General features: G+C 38.2%; 1 protein-coding gene across 9 annotated transcripts in view; it reads right to left on the minus strand.

The window, feature by feature from the left end:
• The window catches only part of LTBP1 (latent transforming growth factor beta binding protein 1), a 737,180-nt gene that overhangs the window by 242,645 nt on the left and 472,509 nt on the right, over nt 1–22,026 (minus strand). The gene's annotated exons all lie outside the window — the stretch shown is intronic.

Genomic DNA, 22,026 nt, shown 5'->3' on the forward strand with positions numbered 1-22,026 from the left:
GAAAAGAAGGAGGGAGTACAGATTGGAAAAGCACAAAAGGAGGGATTCTGGGGTATAGGTAATGTTCTATTTCTTGGCCTGAATGATAAGGACACAGGTGTGTTCACTTAGGGACACCATAGCATCCAGCAACATTTCTCGCCAAAAGGAATGCAATTCTCTGAGCTGTACACTTATAGTTTGTTCATTGTTCTGTATATATAATATGCTTCAATAAAAACTTTACTTTACAATATAGTTACTTATTTCTAATACATTTGAGAAAATAATGTTTATTTACAAGTTTTTTTTTTTGAAATTGTGATTTTAGAGAAAATTTACATAGTAAATTAAATCCTCATCTAACAATTTCTATACATTGGTAGAAAACCCTGGTGGCATAGTGGTTATGTGCTACGGCTGCTAACCAAAGGGTCGGCAGTTCAAATCTACCAGGTGCTCCTTGGAAACTCTATGGGGCAGTTCTACTCTGTCCTATAGGGTCACTATGTGTCAGTATTCTCATTATTTCCATTTTGGTTGTTCTGTTTCCATTTGCCTTAGGCTGGGTTCTCCAGAGAAGCAAAACCACCAAAGTATATAAATATATACAGAGATTTACATCAAGGAAAAGGGTCTTGCAATTGTAGAGGCTGAAACGTCCCAAGTCCATGGGTCAGGATAGAGGCTTCTCCTAATTCATATAGTCGCGGGGGCTGGCAAACCCAAGAGTGGCAGGTCAGGGAGCAGGTCTCTTGCTCACAGTCTGCAAAGACTGATGAGTCCCAAGATCAGCAGGCAAGGCCACAGGTAATTTGCTAGCTCAAGTCCCAAGACACCAGAGGTCAGATGAATAGGAGCCAGCTGCGGGATCCCGAGCGGGCAAAAGCCCCCAAGCTTTGCCAGAATGTCCACTTATATTTGATGCAGGCCACATGCCGAAGGAAACTCTCTTTCAACTGACTGGCTACTCATAGTGGATCCCATCATGCAAGTGATCACATTATATCAAATCTCATCATGGAAGTGATCAGAACATCATACGACTGCCAAACCACCAAGGATCATGGCACAGCCAAGTTGATACGCAACCTGGACCGTTAATCTAGCTTCTTTGCCCTCTTACCTTCCCTTTGGTCTAGGGTAAATGTTGACCATTAGGTCTCATTTAGACGATTGTTTAGAGGAGTACAGTGCTCACGGGTTGCATTATTTATTTTATAAGCCACTTTTCTGGCTGAAAGGTCACCTCCAGGAGTGGTGTGAGTTCCGAGTTTAAATGGTATCTCGGGGTGACAGTCTCAGGGGTTCCTCTTTTCTCTGCCAGTTCAGTAAGTCTAGCCTTTTGTAGGAATTTGAGTTTTGTTCTATCCAGGAACATCTACTGTGTCCCTGGTCAGAATGGTCAGTAGTGGTAGCCAGGTACCATCTAGTTCTTCTGGTATCAAGGTAGGTGAGGCCATGTTTCGTGTAGACTATTAGCCCATAAACTAGTCTCTTCTTTGACTCTTTGGTTGCCTTCTTTTTTTGCGCCAGATGTGTAGAGACCAATAGTTATCTTAGATACCAGTACACTCTTCAACATGGCTCCTAAGTTCAGATATAAAGACAACTCATAGTAATACAAATCATGATCTTCATTTTCTTTTTTCTTATGCAAAATCCATTTATGCTTTCTAAGTTGGTACAAAGTAATACAAGTGTAGTCAATGGATTTAAAAAACGACCTCGATTTTCCACCCCTGCTAAACAAGAGTTTGAATCTACCAGCTACTTCCTAGAAACCCTATGGGGCAGTTCTACTCTGTCATATAGCGTCGCTATGAGTCGGAATCGGTTTGACGGCACACAACCACCACCACCACCTTGTATCCAAGCCCTGGACCATCTGACTCTGCAGCTCCTCTCATGAAGACATGGAGCAGATTTCCCTGCCCCCTGAATCTGGGCTTGCATTGTGACTTCCTGCAGTCAGTAGAATACACAAAAGTGGTAGTGTGTCAACCCTGAACCTAGGCCTCAGAAGCCTTATGTGCTTTCACTCATTCTTTCTCTTGTAATCTTGCCACCACCATGAGAATCATCCATGCTAGCTGCCTAGAGGGTGACAGACTGTGTGGAAGAGAGCCAAGCTGTCTAGCCTAAGGCTATCCTGGACCATCCAGCCCCAGCCAACTCATCAGCTGACCACAGGTGTATAACTGAGCCAAGAAAACATCGTTCACACCTGGTCCAGCTCAGCAGAAGGACCCAACTGCTCTCTAGTTTTGTGAAAAATAATGATTATTTTATTAAAGTAATTGTTAACTGAAGGCGAAAGGAGTGATTAGAGAGGAGGGGGTTACCTCAGAATCTAAGGGAAGTCTAGCTTAAAAAACAAACTAACTCTGGGTCCATAAACCTTCCTCTTCTTAAGGAGCTCAGGACAAAACTGAGGAGGTTTAATGGCTTGCTAATAATATGAGAGAAAAATACTTAATTTAACTACAAATCTGTACATTTTAAAAAAAGGAAATTTGCTATAAAAAAAAATGACGTTTGGAGGATTCTGTTTTCTAAGCAACCTACTGAAGGCACTTAACTGAAGGGTTAAATCTACATAGTAAATGTATCTGATGGCATCTAACATCACTCCTAGTGCCACCATGTATTGAGCAAGGCTTTAAGCCGTGGTTTCCTACCTGTAAAAAGTAAATGTGGTTGTTGTGAAGAATTAATGAGATAAAAATGCTTGCTAAAAGTACTTTCAAAAACTGTAAAATGCTGTATAAATGTTAGCAACATGGTGAGAGAAGCCTAGGCTTTAGTGGTAGTGTCTACCACTCTCCAGTTACGTCGTCTTCCATTACTTAATTGCTTTGAGCCTCAGAACTCAGTTCATAATCTTAAAAAAAGATAACACTACTTACCTCACAGGGTTTCTGTTGTTGTTAGGGGCCATCGAGTCGGTTCCCACTCATAGCAACACTATATTAAACAGAACAAAACACTGCCCGGTCCTGCACCATTCTCACATTCGTTGTTATGCTTGAGCCCGTTGCTGAAGCCATTACACCATTCTTGATATGGTCACTGAGGGTCATTGAGGGTCTTCCTCTTCTTCACTCACTCTCTACCATATCAAGAATGATATCTTTCTCCAAGGACTGGTCTCTCCTAATAACATGTCCAAAGTATGTGACATGAAGTCTCACCACCCTCACTTCTAATGAGCATTCTGGGTGTGTTTCTTCCAAAACAGATTTGTTTGTTCTTCTGGCAGTCCATGGTATATTCAATATCCTTCACCACCACCATAATTCAAAGGCATCAATTCTGCTTTTGTCTTTCTTATTAATGGTCCAGCTTTCACATGCATATGAGGCAACTGAAAACATCATGGCTTGGGTCAGGCACACCTTAGTCCTTAAAGTGTTAAATCTTTGCTTTTTAACACTTTAAAGAGATCTTTTGCAGCAGATTTGCCCAATGTAATGCGTCATTTGATTTCTTGACTGCTGCTTCCATGGGCGTTGATTGTGGATCCAAGAAAAATGAAATCCTTGACAACTTCAAACTTTTTCCTGTTTATCATGATGTTACTTATTGGTCCAGTTGTGACGATTTTTGTTTTCTTTATGCTGAGGTATGATCCATACTTGATACTCTGGTCTTTGACATTCATCAGTAAGTACTTCAAGTCCTCTTCACTTTCAGCAAGCAAGGTTTTGTTATCTGCATATTGCAGGTTGTTAGTGTCTTCCTTTAATTCTGATTCCGCATTCCTCTTCATATAGTCCAGCTTCTAGGATTATCTGCTCAGCATACAGATTAAATATGTATGGTGAAAGGATACAACCCTGACACACACCTTTCCTGACTTTAAACCACACAGTATCCCCTTGTTCTGTTCAAACGACTGCCTCTTGTTCTAAGCACAGGTTCCTCATGAGCACAATTAAATGTTCTGGAATTCCCATTCTTTGCAATATTATCCATAATTTGTTATGATACACACAGTTGAATGCCTTTGCATAGTCAATAAGACACAGGTAAACATCTTTCTGGTATTCTCTGCTTTCAACCTAGATCCATCTGACATCAGCAATGATATCCCTAGTTCCACGTCCTCCTCTGAATCCAGCTTGAGTTTCTGGCAGTTCCCTGTCAATGTACTGCTGCAACTGCTTTTGAATGTTCTTCAGCAAAATTTTACTTGCATGTGATACTGATGATATTGTTACTTTCCACATTCTGTTGGATCACCTTTCTTTGGAACGGGTACAAATATGAATCTCTTCCAATTGGCTGGCAAGATAGCTGTCTTCCAAATTTCTTAGCATAGAGGGGTGAGCACTTCCAGAGCTGCATCCGTTTGGTAAAACATCTCAATTGGTATCCTGTCAATTTCTGGAGCCTTGTTTTTTGCCTGTGCTTTCAGTGCAGCTTGACCCTCTTCCTTCAGTACGGTCAGTTCTTGATCATATGCTACACCTCCTGAAATGGTTGAATGTGGACAAATTCATTTTGGTACAGTGACTCTGTATTCCTTCCACTTTCTTTGGATGTTTCCTGTGTCATTTTGGAAACCCTGGTGGCATAGTGGTTAAGTGCTATGGCTGCTAACCAAAAGGTCATCAGTTTGAATCCACCAGGCACTCCTTGGAAACTCTATGGGGCAGTTCTTCTCTGCCCTATAGGGTCGCTGTGAGTCAGAAATAACTCGACAGCAGTGGGTTTGGTTTTTTGTGTGGGTGTTGTTTAGTATTTTCTCTGTAGAATCCTTCAGTACTGCAACTTGAGGCTTGAATTTTTTCTTCAGTTCTTTCAGCTTCAGAAATGCGGAGCACGTTCTTCCCTATTGGTTTTCTTATCACCAGTTCTTTGCACGTTTCATTATAATCGTCTTCTCGAGCTGCCTTGTCAAATCTTCTGTTCAGCTCTTTTACTTCATCAATTCTTTCTTTTGCTTTAACTACTCTAAGTTTAAAAGAAACTTTCAGAGTCTCTTCTGACATCCATTTTATTTTTTTCTTTCTTTCCTGTCTTTTTAATGACCTTTTGCTTTCTTCATGTATGATGTCCTTGATGTCATTCCACAACTCGTCTGGTCTTCAGTTATTAGTGTTCAACACATCAAATCTATTCTTGAGATGGTCTTTAAAATCAGGTGGGATATAATCAAAGTCATACATTGGCTCTGGTGGACTTTTTATAATTTTTTTCAACTTCAACTTAAACTTACATATGAGCGACTGATGGCCTGTTCCACAGTCGGCCCCTGGCCTTGTTCTGTCTGGTGATATTGAGCTTTTCCATTGTCTCTTTCCAGAGATGTAGTCAATTTCATTCCTGTGTATTCCATCTGGCAGGGTCCACGTGTACAGTTGCCATTTATGTTGCTGAAAAAAGATATTTGCAATGAAGGCAATGGTCTTGCAAAATTTTATCATGGGATCTCCAGTGTTGTTTCTATCACCAAGGCCATATTTTCCAACTACTGATCCTTCTTTGTTTCCAAATTTTGCATTCCAATTGCCAGTAATTATCAATGCATCTTGTTTGCATGTCTGATCAATTTCAGACTGCAGAAGGTAAAAATCTTCAATTTCTTCATCTTTTGCCTTAGTGGTTGGTACATAAATTTGTCTGACAATTGTATTAGCTAGTCTTCCTTGTAGGCCAATGGATATTATCCTATCACTGACAGCATTGTACTTCAGAACAGATCTTGAAATGTTCTTTTTGATGATGAACGTGAGACCATTTCTCTTCAATTTGCTAATCTCGGCATAGTAGACCACATGATCGTCCTATTCAAAATGGCCAGTACCAGTCCACTTGAGCTCACTAATGCCTGGGATACCAATGTGTATGCGTTCTGCTTCATTTCTGACGATTTCAAATTTTCCTAGATTCATATTTTGTACATGCCATGTTCTGATTATTAATGGATGTTTGTACTGTTTCTTCTCATTTTGAATAGTGCCATATCAGTAAATGAAGGCCCCAAAAGCTCGACTCCATCCACGTCATTAAGGTCAATTCTATTTTGAGGCGGCACCTCTTCCACAGTTATATTTTGAGTGCCTTCCAACCGGAGTGGCTCATCTTCCAGCACTACATCAGACAATGTTCTGCTGCTATTCATAAGGTTTTCACTGCCTAATTTTTTTTTCAGAAATAGACTTGTCAAATCCTTCTTCCTAACCTGTCTTAGTCTGGAATCTCAGCTGAAACCTGTTCACTATGGGTGACCCTGCTGGTATTTGAGTATCACTGGCATAGCTTCAAGCATCACAGCAACATGCAAGCCCCCACAATATGACAAACTTACAGACACATGGGGGTCTCAAAGGGTTATTGTGAGAATTAAAGGACATTCCTAAGGCATTTAACACAATGAGCCACTAAATCAGCATCAAATAAAAATGAATAGAATATAAGAATATATACGTATATATATAATATATAAAGAGATAAAATATGTCTAGGCAATAATGATATCAAAAGAAAATTTATTCTATTAGAAAAGGGAAAATTATCAAGTATTATGAAAATAACCCCATAATAAGAAAAGCCACATATAGATAATTCCACCTTGGGAGAAAGTCTGGGAAGAAGTTGGGTAAGAATATAAAGTTATGAAAGGAAGAACATGAGTTAAATGCACAAAATAGTTGAATTAGGCCTGAGTGTTGGCGAACTCTTAAGAACCACAGATCTTTTATGTTGCTCATGTCACCTACTGACTGTGTCAGAATCATTGTCAATAAAAATGTGTCAGAATCATTGTCAATAAAAGAATATGTCTATTTATGTCTATAAATCTTCATTGTACCTTGTCGCATGTTGCCATCACTGTGTGGAAGGAGGCTCTGAACAGGATGGGGTGGATCCAAAGAGAGAGGGAGGGAGGGAAGGAGGGAGAAAGAGTAGGAAGGATGGGAGAAAGGGAAGATACACAGTACTTACTACTAGTTTAAAGACATTAGCTCCATAAAAATTTTATTTCACTATAATACCTTTGAAGTAAATCAGAATATTCAATGTAGTAGCTGACTTAAAATATATCAACTTCCCATCTATTTCAAATGTAACCTTGAAAGAACATTACTCTCACTGGCCATTGGGCACTTTACCAAACAAATTTCACATTCGGCCTGCATCCCTTAATTACCTGTATAGTCTTATCATCCACCTTCACCTACACCAGCAGATTCACCATCCACAAACATGTTCCCTGCCATCCCATGCCTGCGTCTTAGTTTCTTCTAACTCTGATTACTCCTCTACCCCATCATCATCTCTCAGAACAAAGTAAAATTATTTGAAGGTTAAAGTACTCCTACCTAGAAAACTCAGAAGAACCCACTGGAACCAATGAAAGTTAGTTTGAGTATGAGAAAATAAAGTTTTAAAAACGGTAATAAGATCTTGCTCTTTTTATACTGCTCAGCAATTTTCAATATAAAATGCCTGGGAGAAAGGCTAAATAGAAACGCTGAAGGTTTTTGTGAAGCAAAACATGCTATTTAATTGCCCTTTTGTGTTTTCAAATTGGTAAAGAGAAGGAAACTAGGGAGAAGGAGAAGGATGGCCATGGGCACTCTTGTATATTGTGAGCGGGAAGGGAGAGTGGACGTGCTCTCTGAAAGGTGATTTGGACGGGAGGAATCAAAAGCGAGAGAACAAGTCATTTCTCTTCTAAACATAACCACAGTTTCACATGAAGATTTATGTGCAAGTACACTCTTGAGAGCATTGTTTCTAATAAGGAAAAATAGAAAAAACCCTGAAAACCCAACATTAGGAAAATGGTTAAATAAGTTATTATATACCCATTAACTGGCATACTATACCACCATTAAAATTATTTTTAGAAGAATATTTAATAACAGCAGAATAGTCATTATACACTAAGTTAAAAAAGCAGTTTTCACAGCTATCCATAAAATACACACTCAAATTTATACACACACACACACTTATATGACTGGCAGGAAACAACAAAATATAACGATCTTGGTAAGGTCTGTTGGGTCATTTTTATTTTTTTCTTTATACTTTTATCGTTTCTTTTATACGATAGGCATTGTTATGGATTGAATTGTGCCTTTCAAAAATATGTATTGTAAATCCTAACTCCTATACCTGTGATTCAGTAACCCTGGTGGAGTAGTGGTTAAGTGCTATGGCTGCTGACCAAGAGGTCAGCAGTTTGAACCCACCGAGCACTCCTTGGAAACTCTATAGGGCAGTTCTACCTTGTCCTGTACGGCCGCTATGAGTCGGAATCAACTCAACGGCAATGGGTTTTTTTTAATACTTGTGGTTAAAATCCCATTTGAGAACGGATTTTCTTTGTTATGTTAATGAGACCGTAGAGGTGTAGGGTCTGTCTTAAATCAATCTCTTTTGAGATATGAGAGAGGAAATAGGCAAGTGAGTAAGCAGAGATGGGGGCAGAGAGATGCCAAATCATATGAAGATCGTCCAGGAGCAGAAGCTCAAAAGCGACAAGGACCTTCCTCCAGAGCCAACAGAAAGAAAGAAAGAGAGCCTTACCCTAGAGCAACCGCCTTGAATTTGGACTTCTAGCCTCCTGAACTTGGAGAAAATACAATTCTGTTTGTTAAAGCCACCCATTAGTGGTTATTTCTGTTATAGCAGCACTAGATAACTAAGACAGGCATGAATTACTTTTATAAGTAGGAAAGACACTTAATGTAATTTTTTTTTTTTTAAAGGAACATGTTTTTAAACACCACACCTCTCTGAATCTTCTAACTAGATGGAATCTTTCTCTCCTCTGAAACTGCACGGTGTTTGATTCATTTTCTTACAGCATTCACCACAGGCTGCCTTTTTTTTTTTTATTACTTGAGAGAACAATGATCTTCATAAGGGTAGAAACTGAGTCTATAAAACTCTATTTTTCAGAGTACCTGATGCTTAAGTTGTCATCAAATAGTTTTTAAAAGAATGAGTGGGTGAATGACCAGCAAATTCATGTTGACAGGCTGCTTAATTTCAACAGGAAAAAAGTCTACCTGTGTTTAACAGGTTATATAATTAACTAGAAGCTTTTTTCTAAAATGCTTTTCAACAACCTCAAAGAAAAATCATTTAAAGTATATACATTAATTTAACACAATATTCCAGTACTGATTTCTTGAATTAGAAAAATTAAAAAAACACCAATTTTGATATGGATAAATGCTAAAGAAGAGTAAGAGTAAATTCAGGCTTTGGCATTCCCCCATTTCCCCTGTCCCGCCCTCATTTGAAACACATAGGAGTTATACAAAAATTTTAAAAGAAAGATTTAAAAAAGAGATAAACATCTCAGTGAACCTGACATTGAACTGAAACACCTGGTGGTGTACGCGGGTGTTGAACTTTAAGGTTAGAAAGAGGCGGGGGCAGCCAGGAGGTATGTGTTTTAGAGTAACAGACTAAAAGTGTCTACACGAAAACACATCCTCAGTGACTGAACTATGGGACTGGGTGGGGCTTCCTTTTAAGAGAGACTGTCTGGGGCTGTGGCTTACAGAAAGCCAGGGTGCACAGGGCTGGGGGAGGAGGATTGGAGAGGGGTACCCACTAGCTCAGTAACTAGAGGAACAATGTCACCAAAAATCACCGTGGAGAATTAATTCTGAAATTACAGTCTAGCTCTAGGCTGGGGGCCCAGGAGTCTAAATGGAAGTTTCCAAAAAAACTGCTAGACAGGAAGAGGTAAGGGAGTTGGTGTGTGTGCACAAAAAAATCTCCTTTTCAAAGTGAGCCTATAAACTCAGCTAAAAAAACTAATGCTAAGAAAGAAAACAAGGTCAATGCTTAAAACAGGAATTTTCTCCATATGAAAATTATTTAATGAAATAGTCTCACGAAGAGTTTTAGCATGTTAAAAAGTTAAATGAATTAATACATTTAAAAAAATATGATCAAGAACAGGTAGGTATGAAAAATAATTTATTAGAAATCTTAGAAATGGAAAAGTCACTGAAATTAAAAATATAACAGATGAGATAAATTTTAGACTGTGTATGAAAGCAGGAAAGAGTTAAAGCAGAAATTAGAGATTCAATTTAAAAATTGGAAGACAGAACTGAGGTAAATGTTCAAAATGCAGCAGAAAAAAAGATAAAATCATGAGACTTGTTTGGAGAAATGAAGAAGAGAGATCATCTCTTAATTCTTTATAGTCTGTAGGTTTACCATGATGTGTCAATATTTGTCGAAGTTTCAGCGAAAAGGAAGGATGGGATGGTGGAGAAGCAATATTTGAAAAGTAAATTTAAAATGTGAGGAAAGCATGAACCTTCAGGTTGAAACTGCATTGTGTTTATGAATAAAACACATTAAGATAAATCCAAATATAGACACATCATGGTAAACCTACAGACTATAAAGAATTAAGAGATGATCTCAAAACACAGAAGGGCAGATTATCTACAAAGGAAGAGAGTAAAACCTCTCATCGAGAAGATAGAAGCCAGAAGACAATGGTAGAAAGTAGTTCAAAGTTGTTTTTGGAAAACAATTGTCAACCTAGAATTGTATATCTGATTAGTCATCATTATAGAATGAGAACAAAATATATTATCAGACATGTGAGTGAAGTAGATACATCCCAGTTACCCTCATTAAAAGAACTGTAAGGACATAACCTTGAAATTACAGATTTAGAAAATAAAAATACAGGCTGTGCAGTTAAATTTGAATTTCAGGTAAACAATAATTTTTTAGCATAAGTATGTCCCAAATTACTGGTTACTTATGAAAAAGTCAAATTTAACTGAATGTTTCATATTTTATCTGGAAAGCTTCCCACAAAAGAAAAACATGAACTCTGAAATAAAGTACAGGATATAAGAAACAATGTTTAAGGGCAAAATTGATTAAATGTCAGTGTGCACAAAATTCTATAATTTCATTAACAGTATCTTGGAAGACAACTATAAAATGATGACTCTTGTCTAAGCCACAAATTTATTTTCTTTGAAATATGCAAAAGATTGTAATAATGGCCTTTGGACATTTTTATGTTAAAGGCAGTATAAATCCAATAAATGTTTTCCAAGCATGTATCCAAGGCCTCTTATATCGTAAATGGTACAGGCAATTAATCGTAAGAGCCTTGCTTTAAAATTCAGAATGACTTTATCTCACCCCACTTCTCTGTTTAACCTAATAGTAGTAAGGTATTGGTGGCTCAGTGGTAGAATTCTTGCCTTCCATGCAGAAGGATCCTGGTTTGATTGCTGGCCGATGTGCCTCATGCACACCCACCACCCATCTGTCTGTGGAGGCTTGCATGTTGCTACCATGCTGAATATATTTCACCAGAGCTTCCAGACTAAGAACGGCCTGTTGATCCACTTCAAAAAATCAACAAGTAAAAACCCTGTGGAGGTGGGGCCAAGACGGTGGAATAGCCAGACACTTCCTGCGAACCCTCTTACAACAAAGACCCAAAACGACAAGTGAAACAATCATATTTATGAAAAGCTAGGAGCCCTGAACATCAAAGGCAAAGTTAGAAAATGGAATGAGCAGCAGGGGGATGGAGATAGGGTTCAAATGCAGAGAGGATTTGCCAGACCTGAATCGCCGAATCCCTTAGGAACCATTCCTGGGAGCACCTGCAGCGAGCTGGTAATAGCATCCGGCCACAGTTTCCTCAGGAAGGAGCAGCCACCTGCACGGCCTACTGGCATGTCCGGAACCAGAGAATAATGGAGCTCTCAGCAAAAGCTAAATACTTGCATACATTTCACCGTGCCCCCCCATCCCCAAGCTGGCTTCAGTGCCTGCTGATTTCCTCGGGCCTGAGATAGGCCCAGTTGAACACCTGGAGCCATCCTCCAAGCCTTGGAGAAGGAATAAATTTGCAACTGGGAGAAAAGATGCCAGCTCCACTAACCGGGGACGCTCAGGACAGAAGCAGCTCCTGTCCAGGAATAAATGGTCCATGGACTTTGAATAACTTTCTCCCCTGCATGGCCATGTGTGGGCCTATTTCAGGAGAAGAGACTCTTGTTGGCAGACAACAACTGTTTCAGCTGTGCAGTGGAGAGGTGGGTGTTTGATGTTTGATATCGCTTTACCTCTTAAACAGTGTCCTCATCTACCCACATAAGGGCCTAAAGACTGGTGGCTCCATGCAGGTCACCCAGCCACCCGCAACAGGGGTCCAAGAATGACTGATACCTCCCAGTCCCTACAACGAAAAACACTGAGTGCCCATGGTCCGTCAACAGAACACACCCACCTGTATGCTGTAGGGAAGAGGGACATGCTTTCCTCAGAAACACATGGGGGATGATTCTCAGCACCCTGCCTTGTTAAAAGCGTGATCCCCTCCTGCAAACATATACTGGTACCTACACCAATCATCCCTGCCCCTCTAAGACAGTAGGACAGAGCCTGTACCACACACTTGATGATCAGCTACCTGGACACCTGAGCTGAATTCAAACATGGAAAGTGAATGTACTCCTACACTGATATACCTGATAACAGCTCTAGCCATCTGGGGGCAGGACGTCAGAGCTCCAAAGGCTAAAATAATCAGCCTGGCTCAGTCAAGAAAACCATCCGGGTATATCAAAACAAAACAAAGTAAGAAGCTACGACACATTAAACAAACATAAACTAATGCAATAACTTACAGATGGCTCGGAGACAACAGTCAATATCAAGTCACATAAAGAAACAGGCCATGCTCACCTCACAAGCTCTCAAAACAAAGAATCCAGGGATCTTCTAGATCAAAGTGCATTGCTGGCATTACCAGAGCCAGAATACAAAAGTTTAATATACAGAACCCTTCAAGGCATCATGAAGGAAATGAGGCAATATGGAGAACAAGCCAAGGAACACACAGATAAAGCAACTGAAGAAATTAGAAAGATTATTCAGGAACATGATGAAAAATTTGATAAGCTTGGAAAATCCATAGACAGCAATCAGAAATTCAGAAGATTAAGAATAAAATTACAGAAGCAGAAAACTCAGTAGAAAGTCAGAGGAGCAAAATTGAGAAAGTAGAAGCCAGAATTTCTGAACTCGAAGATAAATCACTTGGCACTAATATATTTGAAGAAAAATCAGATAAAAGAATTCAAAAAAATGAAGAAATCTTAAGAATCATGTGGGACTCTGAAAAGAGAAATAACGTATAAGTGACTGGAGTACCAGAAGAGGGAAGGGCAACAGAAAATACAGAGAGAACTGTTAAAAATTTGTTGGCAAAAAACTTCCCTAATACCGTATAAGATGAGAAGATAGCTATCCAAGATGCTCATCGAACTCCAAATAAGGTAGATCTTAAAAGAAAGTCACCAAGACATATTATAATCAAACCTGCCAAAACCAAGGATAAAGAGAGAATTTTAAGAGCAGCTAGGGATGAATGAAAAGTCAACTACAAATGAGAGCCAACAAGAATAAGCTTGGACGACTCAGCAATAACCATGCAGGCAAGAAGGCAATGCGATGACTTATCTAAAAAACAGAAGGAAAAAAAATTGCCAGCCAAGAATCATATATCCAGCAAAACTGTCTCTTAAATATGAAGGTGAAATTAGAACATTTCCAGATAAACAAGAAGTTTAGGGAATTCATAAAAAGCAAACCATGACTACAAGAAATACTAAAGGGAGCTCTGTGGTTAGAAAATCAATAATATCAGGTATCAACCCAAGGCTATAACACTGGACAGAGCAATCAGATGTCACCCCAGACTGGCAAATCAAAAAAACAAAGCAAGATTATTAAAAAAAAAAAAAAGCTCAAAACAGGGTAACAGCGATGTTATTATATAAAAGAAGACAACATTAAAGCAATAAAGAAGGACTAAGCAACATAATAAAAGATCTTCCATATGGAGAAGAAGATACAGTGATACAAAGAAATAAAATTTAGGTTTATATTTAGAAAAATAGGGGTAAATAATAGGTAACCACAAAGGAGACAAACTATCCTACTCATCAAAATAACATACAAGAAAAAAATACTCAGCAGAGACTAAATCAACAACAACAAATATGAGGAAAGGAAAATATATAAAGATAATCTACTTGGCACATTACTTAGCACATAAAATTCAGTGGGAAAAACAAACTGTCAAGAACACACACAAAAAAATCACAGCACTAAATTCATACCTATTCATAATTATGCTGAAGGTAAATTGACTAAATGCACCAATAAAGAGATAGAGAGTGGCACAATGGATTAAAAAACAAGATCCATCTACATGCTGCCTACAAGAAACACACCTTAGACTTGGAGACACAAACAAACTAAAGCTCAAAGGATGGAAAAAAATATATCAAGCAAACAACAATCAAAAAAGAGCAGGAGTAGCAATATTAATTTCTAACAAAATAGACTTTAAAGTTAAATCCATCAGAAAGGATAAGGAAGGACACTATATAATGATTAAAGGGACAATATACCAAGAAGATATAACCATATTAAATATTTGTGCACCCAATGACAGGGCTGCAAGATACATAAAACAAACTCCATCAGTATTGAAAAGTGAGATAGACAGCTCCAAAATAATAGTAGCAGACTTCAACACACCACTTTTGGTGAAGGACAGGACATCCAGAAAGCAGCTCAATAAAGACACAGAAGATCTAAATGCCACAATCAACCAACCTGACCTCACAGACATATACAGAACACTCCACCCAACAGCAACCAACTGTACTTTCTTTTCTAGTGCACATGGAACATTCTTTAGAATAGACCACATATTAGGTCATAAAGCAAGCCTTAGCAGAATCCAAAACACTGAAATATTACAAAGGATCTTCTCTGACCATAGGGCCATAAAAGTGGAAATGAGTAACAGAAAAAACAGGGAAAAGAAAGCAAACACTTGGAAACTGAACAATACCCTGCTCAAAAAAGACTGGATTATAGAAGACGTTAAGGAGAGAATAAAGAAATTCAGAGAATCCAATGAGAATGAAAACACTTCCTATCGGAACCTTTGGGACACAGCAAAAGCAGTGCTCAGAGGCCAATTTATATCAATAAATGCATACATTCAAAAAGAAGAAAGGGCCAAAATCAAAGAACTATCCCTACAACTTGAACAAATAGAAAGTGAGCAACAAAACAAACCCATGGTCACCTGAAGAAAACAAATAATAAAAATCAGAGCAGAACTAAATGAAATAGAAAACAGAAAAAACAATTGAAAGAATTAACAAGACCAAAAGCTGGTTTTTCGAAAAACTCAACAAAATTGATGAACCACTTGCCAAACTGACAAAAGAAAAACAGGAGAGGAAGCAAATAACTTGAATAAGAAATGAGATGGGCGATATTACAACAAGCCCAACAGAAATTAAAAGAATCATATCAGATTACTATGAAAAATTGTACTCTAACAAATTTGAAAACCTAGAAGAAACGGATGAATTCCTAGAAAACCACTACCTGCCTAAGCTAAGACAAACAGAGGTAGAATAACTAAATAGACCTATAAGAAAGGAAGAGATTGAAAAGGTAATCAAAAAACTCCCCACAAAGAAAAAAACCCTGGCCTGGACGGCTTCCCTGCAGAGTTCTACCAAACTTTCAGGGAAGAGTTAACACCAATACTACTACTAAAGGTATTTCAGAGCGTGGAAAAGGATGGAATACTAACAAATTCATTCTATGAAGCCACCATATCCCTGATACCAAAACCAGGTAAAGACACCACAAAAAAAGAAAATTACAGACCTATATCCCTCACGAACATAGATGCAAAAATCCTCAACAAAATTCTAGCCAATAGAATTCAACAACATATCAAAAAAATAATTCACCATGACCAAGTGAGATTCATACTAGGTATGCAGGGATGGTTCAGCATTAGAAAAACAATTAATGTACTCCATCATATAAAGAAAACAAAAGACAAGAATCACATGGTTTTATCAATTGATACCGAAAAGGCATCTGACAAAGTTCAACACTCATTCATGATAAAAACTCTAAGCAAAATAGGAATAGAAGAAAAATTCTGCAACATAATAAAGGGCATTTATACAAAGCCAAAAGCCAGTATCATCCTAAATGGAGAGTCTGAAAGCATTCCACTTGAGATAGGGAACCAGGTAAGGATGCCCTTTACCACCATTCTTATTCAACATTGTGCTGGAGGTCCTAGTCTGAGCAATTAGGCTAGATAGAGAAATAAAGCACATCCAGATTGGCAAGGAAGAAGTAAAAGTATCTCTATTTGCAGGTGACATGATCTTATACACAGAAAACCCTAAGGGATCCTCATGAAAACTACTGAAACTAATAGAAGAGTTCAGCAGATTATCGGCATACAAGATAAAAAAAAAAAAAAATCACTTGGATTTCTCTACACCAACAAAAAGAACTTCAAAGAGGAAATCACCAAATCATTACCATTTACAGTAGCCCCCCAAGAAGACAAAATACTTAGGAATAAATCTTACCAGAGATGTAAAAGACTTACACAAAGAAAATCACAAAACACCACTGCAAGAAACCAAATGAGACCTACATAAGTGGAAAAACATACCTTGCTTATGGACAGGAAGACTTAACATTGTAAAAATGTCTATTGTACCAAAAGCAATGTATAGATACAATGGAATTCCAATCCAAATTCCAATGACACTTTTTAACGAGATGGAGAAACAAATCACCAACTTCATATGGAAGGTGAAGAGGCTCTGGAAAATTAAAGCATTATAGAAAAAGAAGAACAAACTGGGAGGCCTCACTCTACCTGATTTTAGAACCTATTATACCACCACAGTAGTCTAAACAGTCTGGTACTGGTACAACAACAGACACATGGACCAATGGAACAAAATTGAGAATCCAGACATAAATCCATCCACACATGAGCAGTTGATACTTGACAAAGGGTCAAAGGGTCAGTTAGATGGGGAAAAGACAGTCTTTTTAACAAACGGTGCTGGCATAACTGGATATCTACCTGCAAAAAAATGAAACAAGACCCATACCTCACTCCATGCACAAAAATGAACTCAAAATGGATGAAACACCTAAATATAAAATCTAAAATGATAAAGATTATGGAAGAAAAAATAGGGACAACATTAAGAGCCCTAATACATGGCATAAACAGTGTATAAAACATTACTAACAATGCAGAAGAGAAACTAGATAACTGGGAGCTCCTACAAATTAAACACCTATGCTCATCCAAAGACTTCAGCAAAAGAGTAAAAAGATTACCTACAGACTGGGAAAAAGTTTTCAGCTATGACATTTCGATCTGCATCTGATCTCTAACATTTACATGATAGTGCAAAAACTGAACTACAAAAAGGCAAATAACCCAATTAAAAATGGGCAAAAGATATGAACAGGCACTTCAGTAAAGAAGACATTCAGGTAGCTAACATATATGAGGGAATGCTCATGATCATTAGCCATTAGAGAAAAGCAAATCAAAACTACAATGAGATTCCATTTCACTCCAACAAGGCTTGCATTAATCCAAAAAACACAAAATAATAAATGTTGGATAGGTTGCGAAGAGACTGGAACACTTATACACTGCTGGTGGTAATCTAAAATGGTGCAACCACTTATGAAATCGATTTGGCGCTTCCTTAAAAAACTAGAAATAGAAATACGATATGATCCAGCAATCCCATTCCTTGGAATATATCCTATAGAATTAAGAGCCTTTATACGAACAGATATATGCACACCCATGTTCATGGCAGCACTGTTTACAATAGCAAAAAGATGGAAGCAACCAAGGTGCCCATCAACAGATGAATGGATAAATAAATTATGGTATATTCACACAATGGAATACTACACATCGATAAAGAACAGTGATGAATCTGTGAAACATTTCATAACGTTGAGGAATCTGGAAGGCATTATGCTGAGTGAAATCAGTTGTAAAAGGACAAATATTGTATATGGCCACTGTTACAAGAACTCAAGAAGTAGTTTAAACAGAGAAGAAAATATTCTTTGATGGTTATGAGAGGGGGGAGAGAGGGAGGGAAGGAGGGTAAGGGGTATTCAGTAATTAGTAGAAAAGAACTCTTTTAGGTGAAGGGAATGACAACACACAATATAGCAGAGGTCAGCACAACTGGACTAAACCAAAAGCAAAGAAGTTTCCTGAATAAACTGAATGCTTCGAAGGCCAGCGTAGCAGGGGCTGTAAATCAGTTGGTTTAATACAATTTATTAAGAAAACATTTTGCATCCCACTGTGGAGAGTGGCATCTGTGGTCTTAAACTCTACCAAGCAGCTATCTAAGATACATCAATTGGTCTCAACCCACCTGGAGCAAAGAAGAAAGAAGAACTTCAAAGACACAAGGTAATTATAAGCCCAAGAGACAAAAAGGGTCACATAAACCTGAGACTACATCAACCTGAGGCCAGAAGAACTAGACAGTGCCTGGCTACAAGGGATGACTGCCCTGACAGGGAACACAACAGAGAACCTCTGAGGGAGCAGGAGAGCAGTGGGATGCAGAATCCAAATTCTTGTAAAAAGAACAGACTTAATGGTCTGAGTGAGAGTAGAAGGACCCCAGTTGTCATGGTCCCCAGACCTTCTGTTAGCCCAATACAGGAACCATTCCCATGGTTTGGATCGGACTGGACAATGGTATAGAAAATGATATTGGTGAATAACGAGCTTCTTGGATCAAGTAGGCATATGAGACTACGTTGGCATCTCCTGTCTGGAAGGGAGATGAGAGGGCAAAAGGGGGTCAGAATGCGGCCGAAATGACATGAAAACAGAGAGTGGAGGGAAGGAGCGGGCTGTCTCATTAGGGCGAGAGCAACTAGGAATACATAGCAAGGTGTATATAAATTTTTGTATAAGAGGCTGACTTAATTTGTAAACTTTTATTTAAAGCACAATAAAAATTAAGGAAAAACAAACAAACAAACAAACCCCTTTGGATCACAAGGATTCAATCTCCATCCTGGGAATGGTGCAGGACCAGGCAGGGATTCCTTCTTTTGTCCATGGGGTTGCCGTGAGTCAGGGGATAACTCCAGGGCAGCTAACAACAATATGCTACAGGCTAAATTTTTCTCTCCAGCCAAGTAGGCATTCTTAAGGATCTCACCTCCACTTTCTAGTCTCCATTTATCCAGTTTTCCCAAAGCACTCAAAGAACAGTCTTCCTCTGCCTGCTCGTCATAGTGTAGCTCATAATCAAATTTTTTTTAGAGCAGCAAGAGGTTCTGAAATGCAGGCTACAGTTCAGGCCAGCTCTTCTTAAGCAGAAAGTCTTATTATGACTTGTTCACGTGGAATGTTAATAAAGGCTGGTGAGTCTCATTTAGTGAAAGGGATATGTCTCAGAAATGTGCATTATCTTCGTCCAAATAAAATTTGGTTTCAGATGCACTTTGGGGAGCTTTCTATTTAAAAGGATCGTTACAGTGAAAGTCTGTGTAGTGAGTATCACTGTGCCCAAATGGATCTGTTTTGTAACCGATGTAATAAAACATCACATAAAGAAAGTCCTGTGGACAGCTCTTTCATATTTGCTTTAACAAGCTCATCCTGAGTCAGCTAAATTCGGCCACTTGGGAGAGTGGATAAAACAAACTGCATCCTGCTGATTCAAAGTGATTTTCTAAGGGCAGGAAATTCTAAGGGCAGGAATGATGATGTCTTATTCATCATTCATCACATAGCCTCCCTCAGTCTATAGCTCAGGAGTGCCCCACCAATTACTGTCTGCTGAATGTTGAATCATTTTAAAAGTTTTCAGTAATATCTATGAAAAAGGAATACATATACACTGGATTGTAATAGTGTAGATGACTTCTAGTTATACGTTTTGAGAGTACCTACAGCGTCTCAGGGCAGTGCTAAAAACGTAGAATATAATACTAAGCTGATTAAAAATACCTGTTAAATAATGAAACTGCAGTGATTTTAGCATGTCAAAAGAGATATTTGTTTTTAATATAAGATTTTACTAAATAGACTAACCCTCAAGTACTTTCAGAATCTAATTCTATTTTTAAAACTTTGATTTATCCCTAACTTTTTAAGAACCCATTTATTTCATGGCAAAGCTATGGGCAAGTGAGAATATGCAAAACACAAGAAGAATTTTCGAGCTTGAGAGTATAGTAGCATGAAAGTCAAATCAATATTATCACTTCCATGAGGTGTTATTTCACTTAATTCCAGTTCTACAGCAAACCCTTAGTATAATAATTAAATAAGGAGTGCTGCTCTAGGTCTACCAGGAAATAAAATTGTTATGCTTATTATGATAAATGAAACAGATTATAACAATTTCATAGTGCTGGGGTGGCAAGGCAGGCTTTAGAGCTCCATGTGTGTACGTGTAATAAATCATTCCTCTGAAAAGAAAATTGCAGCAACAACAGAGCGGCAGTGGGGGCGGCAACTTGAGGGCAATTATTTGAAAGCTGCTCAAATTAATTTCTGGACAGTTGGCTCTTTGTGATCGAGCACACATTAGTACGATCTGTTTCAGGACATTGTTCACTTAGTTTAAGGAAATAATGTAATTCTAGTTATTAACTAGACAGCAGTGGTTTTTTTTGGTGGGTTGGGAGTTATTAACCACGTTAATTTTAAATGTGCTTTGTAAACCCAAAAGACTGTAAGAACGACTTGGAATGCACGAGTAATTAGAGCCTTAATGGGTGCCTTTTGAAAATCTTTAGGATAACAAAAGCAAAATGCTTCCAGGCTCTAGGAAAACTGAGTATACATATTTAATGTGAGAACATTCCAATCATTTCACTGACCAATAATATCACAAACGGAGTAAAATTAAGCCCTTTTCTCAATGGCAATTTTAATAGATTATGCTGAATGAAATCATATTATTCTATGAGTCAATCTTCTCAGTGGTATAATTTATCAGTGCCTTCCTCAGGCACCATGAAATAAAATTTGCTGCGATTCTTCACTCCAGAATTCTTGTCAGAAAGTACAACTTAAGCAAATACCCTCCTGAGAAAAATGTATGGCAGGATTTAGTGTCAGTGACCATCAGTGGAGTTGAACAAGTTGGAACCATTTGCTATGCTCAGTATGAACAAAACTTGTTAAAGATCACACAACTGCACCAAGGGAGGAAAATACAAAACTCAAGTAATTATTTTAAGAATCCTCCATTCAGGTCTGTTAAATGAAAGAGCAAGTGATAACTGGCAAAATTTCACTTCCACATCTAAAGTGGTATCTTTATGAATATGAGCTGTACAGAACTTTGAACCAGTAAGAAGAAGAAAGCTATGGGATAACCATCTCTTCTGATTAAATATAACCAAAATAATGTTAATTGCTTTGATTTTCATTAAATCTCAGAACAGACAGCATGTCTTTTGTTCTAATCAGCTACTATCTAGGTTAAAAAAAAGTAATACTTAATTGTTGTTAAGTGTCTTGCAGTCGATTTCAATCATAACAATCCCATACGACAGAGTAGAGCTACCCCATAGATTTCCTAGGCTATAATCTTTATGGGAGCAGATCACCAGGTCTTTCTCCCATAGAGTCACTAGATGGGTTTGAACCACCAACTTTTGATTAGCAGCCGAGTGCTTAAACATAGTACTACTTTACGAATATATATAGAATTGGTAAGGAAGGCTTGGGAATTTAACCCTGGTTTGGCGTCTTATTATCTGTGTGACTTTGAGAAAATTATTTACTCTCTGTGTGTCAGTTTGTAATTGAAATTAATAATGTCCAGATTCCATAGGTTTATTTTGAAGATTAAATGAAGCACATAGTATATGGGAGCCCTGGTGGTGTAGTGGTTATAAGCTCGGCAGTTCACATCCACCAGCTGCTCCTTGGAAACCCTATGGGGCAGCTGTACTCTGTCCTATAGGGTCACTATGAGCTGGAATCAACTCTACAGCAACAGGGTTTTTTTTTTAATAGTGTATGGACTAACACAAGTAGGTCATCAATAAATGTTGATTCCCTCCCCCTACAATAGAACAAGGTGGTTGATAGTTCAAGTTCTGGTCTCAGTCTACCTGCATTTCATTTCT

The sequence above is a fragment of the Loxodonta africana genome, chromosome 26 (genome assembly GCF_030014295.1).
Source record: "Loxodonta africana isolate mLoxAfr1 chromosome 26, mLoxAfr1.hap2, whole genome shotgun sequence".
Taxonomy (NCBI): Eukaryota; Metazoa; Chordata; class Mammalia; order Proboscidea; family Elephantidae; genus Loxodonta; species Loxodonta africana.